The following is an 8,235-nucleotide window of genomic DNA, read 5'->3' on the forward strand; positions in this document are numbered from 1 at the left end:
GTTACTGTGTAGGACAATTGGGAGAATGTCCCTCTCATGGACAACTGGAAGGATGCTCTGTGGTAAAAAGTGAAGAGGATATCCCTGTGGTGGACAGTGGGAGCACACTCCTGTGAGAGACACTGAGGAGTATTTCCCTGTGGGGAACACTGGTGTGCACATTCCTATGGAGGACAGTGAGGTGGATATAACTGTGGTGGACACTGGGGAGCAAATCTTAGGTTTGGATAGTGGGGATGGTATCTGTGTGGTGGATAGTGGGGAGCATGTTCCTGTGCTATACAGTGAGGAGGATGTCCCTGGGGTGGAAAATGGGGAGGATTTCACAGTGGAGGACAGTGGGGAGCAAATCATTGTGGTGGACAATGAGGGGAATATCCCTGGGATGGAAAGTGAGGAAAATGTCCCTATGCTGGACACTGGTGAGCACATTCTTGTAGTGGACTGTGAGTAGGATGTCCCTGTGGTGAACAGTGGGGAGCAAATACCTGTAGTGGACAGTGGAGAGGATATCCCTGTGTGAACCGTGGGGAACAAATCCTTGTGGTGGACAATGAGGAGCATGTCCCTGTGGTGGACAGTGAGGAGAATGTCACTGCGCTGGACAGTGGTGATCACATTCCTATGGTGAACAGTGAGGAAGATGTCCCTTTGGAGGACAGTTTGGAGCATATCCTTGTAGTGAAGAGTTTGGAAGATGCAACTGCGTTGGACACTAGAGAGAATGTCCCTATCTTGGACAATTGGAAGGATGTTCTTTTGTGGACCGTGAGGAGGATGTCCTTGTGGTGGGCAGAGTGAGCACACTCCTGTAATGGACACTGAAGTGGATTTCTCTGTTGGGGACACTGGTGTCAACGTTCCTGTGAAGAACTGTGAGGATGATGTAACTGTGGTGGACAGTGGGGAAAAAATCTATATGTTGGACTGTGGGGAGGTATCCCAGTGGTGGACAGTGGGGAGCATATCCATGTTGTGGACAGTGATGAGGATTTCCTTGTGGTGGACAGTGGGGAGCACAACCCTGTGCTGAACAGTGGGAAGGATGTCACTGTGGTTGACAGTGGGGAGAATATACTTGTAGTGGACAGTTGGGAGGATGTCACTGTGATGAAAAATTAGGAGTACTTCCCTTAGATGGACAGTGGGGATCACATTCCTGTGGTGGACAGTGAGGAAGATTTCCCAGTGGTGGACAGAGTGGGGCACACTCCCATGGTGGACTGTGAGGTGGATGTCCCTGTGGAGTACAGTGTGGAGGAAATCCCTGTGATGGACAGTGGGGAGGACGTCCCTGTGTTAGACACTAGGGTGAATATCCCAGTGGTAGAAATTGGACAGATGTTCCTGTTGTGGACAGTGAGGAGGATGTCACTGAGGTGAACTGTGGCTAGCAAATCCTTGTGGTGGACAATGAGGAGCATGTCCCTGTGGTTGACACTTGTGAGCACATTCCTGTGGTGGACTATAATGTGGATGTCACTGGTGGACAATGGGGAGAAAATTATTGTGGTGGACTGTGAGGAGGGTGTCCTTTCTGTAGTCTATGGGGAATATTTTCTTGTGGTGGACAGTGAGCAGAATGTCTCTATGATGGACACTGGTGAGAACATTCCTGTGGTGGACAGTGAGAAGTATGTCCCTCTGGTGGACAGTGAGGAGGTTGTCCCTGTGCTGGACAGTAGGGTGTACATTCCTGTGGTAGACAGTGGGGAGCAAATCACTGTTGTGGACAATGAGGAGAACATCCCTGAGTGACAGTGAGGAAGATGTCCCGGAGCTGGACAGTGGTGAGCCCAATCTTGTAGAGGGCTGTGAGGAGGACATCTTTGTGGTGGACAGTGCGGAGCACGTTCCTGTGGTGGACAAAGAGGAGGATGTCCCTGTGGTGGACAGTTAGGTGCAAATCTCTGTGGCAAATAGTGGAGAAAATGTCCCTGTGATGGATTTTGGGAAGAATGTTCCTGTTATGGAAAGTGAGGAGTATGACACTGTGGTGGTCATTGAGGAGCACATGCTTGTGTTTGAGAGTGAAGAAGATGTCCCTGTGGTGGACAGTCAGGAGAATGTCCCTGTGGTCGACAGTGGAAAGAACATTCCTGTGGTGGATAGTGAAGATGATGTTCTTTGGGTAGACCCTGGTGAAGATTTCCTTGTGGTAGACAGTGAGAAGGATTGTGGGACTGCGTAAGGGTATTCTGGGTCATTGGCTGGGCAGTTGCCTAGAACCTGAGACTCTGTGTGAGAACTGGCAGGAGTTCAGCGTGCCTCAAGAACCCAGAGTCCTGAAAAGCAGTCTAGTCTCCTTAAAATTCAGTCACGTAGGCCGGCCATTACAGCCCCTGCCAAAGTGCACAGGTAGAGGGCATGACTAGAGGCCTCAGGCTCTAGGGATTTACATACTAATGGAGGCCAGAGGGTGGAGAAAATTAAGCATGCCTCCCCAGATCCTCCCCAGATCCTCCCCCTTTCTCTTTCCCTATTTAACTTGGGACTGGCCTGAGTTTTATGGGGGCTTACATCCAAATCCATCCACCATCCACCATAACAATAAACCTTTCTGGAACCAAAGACTTCCTTGTGTCATTGGGGCCTGCCACTGACAAAGCTAAAGTTAAATGTTCGCCCAGCAGCATGGAAGCCTCCCCAGACTCCACAGCTGTGGCCAGCAAATTTTCCCCACAGAGGATGTCCCTATGATGGACAATGTTGAGACATTCCTGTGGTGGATAGTGAGGAGGTTGTCCCTGTGGTGGAAAGTGGGGAGCAAATCCTTCTGGTAGACAATAAGGATGGTGTCCCTGGGGTGGACATTGAGGAGGCTCTCCATGTGGTGGACAGTGAGGAGGATCTCCCTGTGGTGGACAGTGAGGGGCAAATCCCTGAGGTTGATAATGGGGAGGATGTTCCTATGGTGGACAGTGGGTAGAATGTCCATGTGGTGGAATGCTGGGAGAATGTTCCTGTTGTGGACATTAAAGTGGATGACACTGTGGTGGTCATTGGGGAGCACATCCTTGTAAGGAGAGTGAAAAGGATGTCCCTGTGGTAGACGGTGAAGAGGATGTTGCCGTGGTGGACAGTTGGGAGAAAATACCTTTGGTGGACAGTGAGTAGTATATCGCTGTGGTAGACTGGGAGGAGCAAATCCTTGTGGTGGAAATAGAGGAACATATCCAGTGGTGGACAGTGAGGAGGATGTCCATGTGTTGGACAGTGGTGATCACATTCCTATGATGGACAGTGAGGAAGATGTCAATATGGTGTACATTGTGAAGCACATCCTTGTGGTGGACAGTTGGGAGGATGTCCCTGTGGTGGATAGTGGGGAGCACATCCCAATGTCGGAGAGTTTGGAGGATGATACTGTGTTGGAAACTAGGGAGAATGTCCCTGTCATGGATAATTAGAAGGATGTTCTGTTGTGGACCGTGAAGAGGATGACCTTGTGGTGAACAGAGGGAGCACTCTCCTGTGATGGACACTGAAGAGGATTTCCCTGTTGGGGCAACTGGTATTCACATTCCTTTGGAGGACATTGAGGAGGATATACCATTGATGGACAGTGGGGAGCAAATCTCTGTTTTGGACATTGGGAAAGGTGTCCCTGTGGTGGGCAGTGGGGATGACATCCATGTTGTGGACAGTGATGAGGATTTCCTTGTGGTGGACAGTGGGGAGAACAACCCTGTGTTGAACAGGGGGAAGGATGTCCCTGTGGTGGATAGTGGGGAGAATATCCCTGTGGTGGACAGTTTGGATGATATCACTGTGGTGAACAGTGAGGAAGAATTCCCTTAGATGGACAGTGGGGATCACATCCCTGTGTTGGTCATTGGGGAGAATGTCCCTGTGGTGGATTGTGACGCGCCGCCTCGCCGAAAAGGAGAACACGCCACAGTTCAGGATTCTTCTGACACGCAGTTTACTTGTTACAGCTCTTTTAGACGGTGTTACAGCTCTCTTAGATGGTGTTACAGCTCTCTTAGATGGTAGTGGCGAAGGACCCAGAGCCCCAGAACCCATGGGCTTATATAGAGTCCTGGGAGCACTTACTGCATGCTCATTGGCTCCTTAATGATGCCTAATTAGCATACTCGTTTCTCATTGGCTCTTAGAGTGCTCTTGGAGTGAGGCTTAATTAGCATAGTAATTTTTACTCTTTGCGCATGCGCACATTCAGCTTGGCTCCCTCAAGGAGCCGGCGCCATTTTGCAATGGCGAATGAGGCTCCCGACAGTGGATGTTGGGAGGATGTTCCTGTTGTGAACAGTGAGCTGTATGACACTGTAGTGGTCACTGGGGAACACATCCTTGTGTTGGAGAGTAAAGAGGATGTTCCTGTGGTGCATAGTGTGGAGAATGTCCCTGTGGTGGACAGATATAAGCAAATATCTGTGGTGGACAGAGGAGAATGAATCCCAGTGTACCATTGGGAACAAATCATTGTGGTGAACAATGAGGAGCATGTCCCTGTGGTGGACAGTGAAGAGGATGTCCCTGTGGTGGACAGTGGTGATCACATTCCTATGATGGACACTGAGGAGGATATCCTTGTGGTGGACAGTAAGGAGGATATCACTGTGGTGGAAATTGTGAAGCATATCCTTGTGGTGGACAGTTGGGAGGATGTCCCTGTGGTGGACAGTCGGCAGCACATTCCTGTGGTGGATAGTGAGCAGGATGTCCCTGTGCCTGACAATGGGGAGCAAATCCCTGTGTTGGACGACGTGGAGCTTGTCTGTGTGGTAGACAGTGGGAAGGACATTCATGTGGTGGAGAGTTGGCAGGATGATACTCTATTGTACATTGGGGATAATGTCCCTCTCATAGAAAATTGGAAGGATGTTCTGTGGTAGACAGTAAGGAGGATGTCCCTGTGGTGGACTGTCGGAGCACACTTCTGTGATGGATACTGAGGAGGACTTACCTTTGGGGACACTGGTGTACACATTCCTGTGGTGGACAGTGAGGGAGATATACCTATGGTGGACAGTGGGAAACAAATCCCTGTGTTGAACAGTGGGGAGGGTGGCCCTTGTGGTGGAGAGTGAAGAGCACATCCATGTAGTGGACAATGGTGAGGATGTACTTGTGGTGGACATTGTGGGGCAAGTCCCATTGGTGGACATTGTGGAGGATGTTGCCATGTTGGTCATTTGGTAGCACGTTCCTGTGGTGGAGAGTTGGGAGCATGTTCCTGTGGTGGACCATGAGAAGAATGTACCTGTGGTGGACAGTGGGAAGCAAAACCCTGTGGTGAACAGTGGGAAGGATGTCACTGTGGTGGACAATGGGGAAAATATCCCAATGGTGGACAGTTTGGAGGATGACACTGTGGTGAACAGTGAGGAGGATTTCCCTGTGATGGGCAGTGGGAAGCACATTCCTGTGATGGACAGTGTGGAGGATGTCCCTGTGGTGGACAGACTGGGGCACATTCCCATGGAGGAATATGAGGAGGATGTTCCTGAAGAGAACAGTGTTGAGGACATCCCTGTGATGGTCAGTGGGGAGCATGTCTCTATGTTAGACAGTAGGGAGAATGTCCCTGTGGTGGACAGTGTTGAGCAAATCTTTGGAGAGACAATTGAGGAGCATGTTTCTGTGGTGGACTGTGAGGAGGATGTCCCTGTGGTGGACAGTGTGGAGCAAATTCCTGTGGTGTACAGAGAGGAGGATGTCCTTTTTGTAGTTTCTTGGGAAGATTCACTTGTGGAGGACAGTGAGGAGGATGTCCCTATGATGGACATTTGTGAGGACATTCCTGTGGTGGACAGTGAAGAAGATGTCCCTGTGGTGGACAGTGGGTAGCAAATTCTTCTGGTGGACAATGAGGAGGATGTCCCTGTGGTGGACAGTGAGGATGATGTTCCTGTAGTTTACAGTGAGGAGCATGTTCCTGTGTTGGACAGTGAGGAAGATGTACCTGTGGTGGAGAGTGGTGGGCAAATCCCTGTGATGGTTAGTTCAGAGGATGTCCCTGTTGTGGACATTGGCAAAATTATCCCTGTGGTGGAATGTTGGGAGGATGTTCCTGTTGTAGACAGTGAGGAGGATTACATTGTGGTGGACAGTGGGGAGCAAATACCTCTGGTTGACAGTGTGGAGGATATCCCTGTGGAAGCCTGTGGGGAGCAATTCCTGGAGAGTGAGGAGGTTTTCACTGTAGTAGACAGAGAGGAGGATGTCACTGTGTTGGACATTGTGAAGCACATCCTTGTAGTGGATAGTTGGGAGGATGTCCCTGTGATGGGCAGCGGGGAGGATGTTCCTCTGGTGGACATGGAGGAAGTTGTCCCTGTGGTTGACAGTGAGGAGCAAATCCCTGTGTTGAACAGTGAGGAGTGTATATGTTTGATGGACACTGGGGATCACATCACTGTGAGAGAGTTGGGAGGGTTTTACTGTGTTGCCCACTGGGGACAAAGGCCCTGTCATGGACAATTGGAAGGATGTTCTGTGGTGGACAGTGAGGAGGATATTCTTATGCTGGACAGTGGCAGCACACTCCCTTGATGGACACTGAAGAGGATTTCCCTGTGGGGGACACTGTTGTGCACATTCCTGTGGTTGACTATGAGGAGCACATACCTAGGTCGACAGTGGGGAGCAAATCCCTGTTGTGAACAGTGGGGAGGTTGTCCCCCTGGTGGACAGTGAGAAGAACATCCCTGTGGTGGACAGTTGGAAGGATATCCCTGTGGAGGACCATCAGGATGATGTCCCTGTGGTGGACAGTAGGGAGCACAACCCTGTGGTGAACAGTGGGAGGGATGTCACTTTGGTGGACAGTGGAGATGATATCCCAGTGGTGGAAGTTTGGAAGATATCCCTGTGATGGACAGTTGGGAGCACATTCCTGTGGTGGACAGAGAGGAGTATGTCTTTGTGAAGGACAGTGTGGAGGAAATCCCTATGATGGACTGTTTGAGGATATCCCCGTTGTGGACAGTAGGGAGAATGTCCCCATGGTGGACAATTGTACAGATATTCCTCTTGTGGATAGTGAGGAGCATGTCCCTGTGGTAGACAGTGAGTATCATGTTCCTGTGGAGGACACTGGTGAGCACATTCCTGTGGTATACTGTGAGGATTTTTCCCTGTGGTGGACAGTGGGGAACAAATCTCTGTGGTGGATAGTGAGGAAGACGTCCTTTTGATAGACCCTGGTGAAGATTTCCTTGTGGTGGACCGTGAGGAGGATGTAGTTGCAGTGGACACTAGTGACATCATTCTTGTAGTAGACAGTAGGAGGATAACACTGTGGTGGACAGTGGGGATGGGGTCCCTGTGGTAGACTGTGGGGAGAAAGTCCCTGTGTTGGATAGTTGGGGGGGAAGTACCCTGTGGTGGACACTGAGGAGGATGTCACTCTGGTGGACAGTGGGGAGAACATACTTGTGGTGGACTGTGAGAAGGACATCTTGTGGAGGACAATGAGGAGGATGTCCCTTTGGTGGACAATGGGGAGCACATTCCTGTGGTGGACAGTGAGGAAGATGTCACTGTGGTGGACAGTGGGGAGGATTTTACTGTGGTGGACAGTGGGAGCAAGCTACTGTGATAGACCCTGAGGAGAATTTCCCTATGGGGGACACTGGCGTGCACATTCCTGTGGTGGACAATGAGCAGGATGTTTTTTTGGTGGACAGTAGGAAGCATATTCCTGTGGTGAACAGTGAGATGGATATACCTGTGGTAGACAGTAGGGATCAAATCCCTGTGGTGGACTGTGGGGAGCACATCCATGTGTTGGACAGTTGGGAGGATGTCCCTGTGGTGGACCGTGAAGAAGATGTCCCTGTGGTGACAGTGGGGAGCACAAGCCTGTAGTGAACAGTGGGAAGGATGTCACTGTGGTGGACAATGGGAAGAATATCCCAATGGTGGACAGTTGGGAGAATATCCCTGTGTTGGTCTGTTGGGAGGATGTCCCTGTGGTGGATAGTAAGGAGGATTTCTCAGTGATGGACGGTAGAGAGAACATTCCTGTGGTTGACAGTGAGGAAGATGTCCCTGTGGTGGACAGTGTGGAATATATTTCTCTGTTGGACTGTGAGGAGGATGTCCCTGTGGATGACTCTGGGAGGAAATCCCTGTGGTGGACAGTGGGGAGGATGTCCCTGTGATAGACAGTGAGGATCAAATCCTAGTGTGGACAATGAGAAGCATGTCCCTGTGGAGGACAGTGAGGAGGATATCCCTGTGGTGGACACTGGTGAGCACATTTCT

The sequence above is a fragment of the Grammomys surdaster genome, unplaced genomic scaffold (assembly GCF_004785775.1).
Source record: "Grammomys surdaster isolate TR1022 unplaced genomic scaffold, NIH_TR_1.0 123241, whole genome shotgun sequence".
NCBI lineage: Eukaryota > Metazoa > Chordata > Mammalia > Rodentia > Muridae > Grammomys > Grammomys surdaster.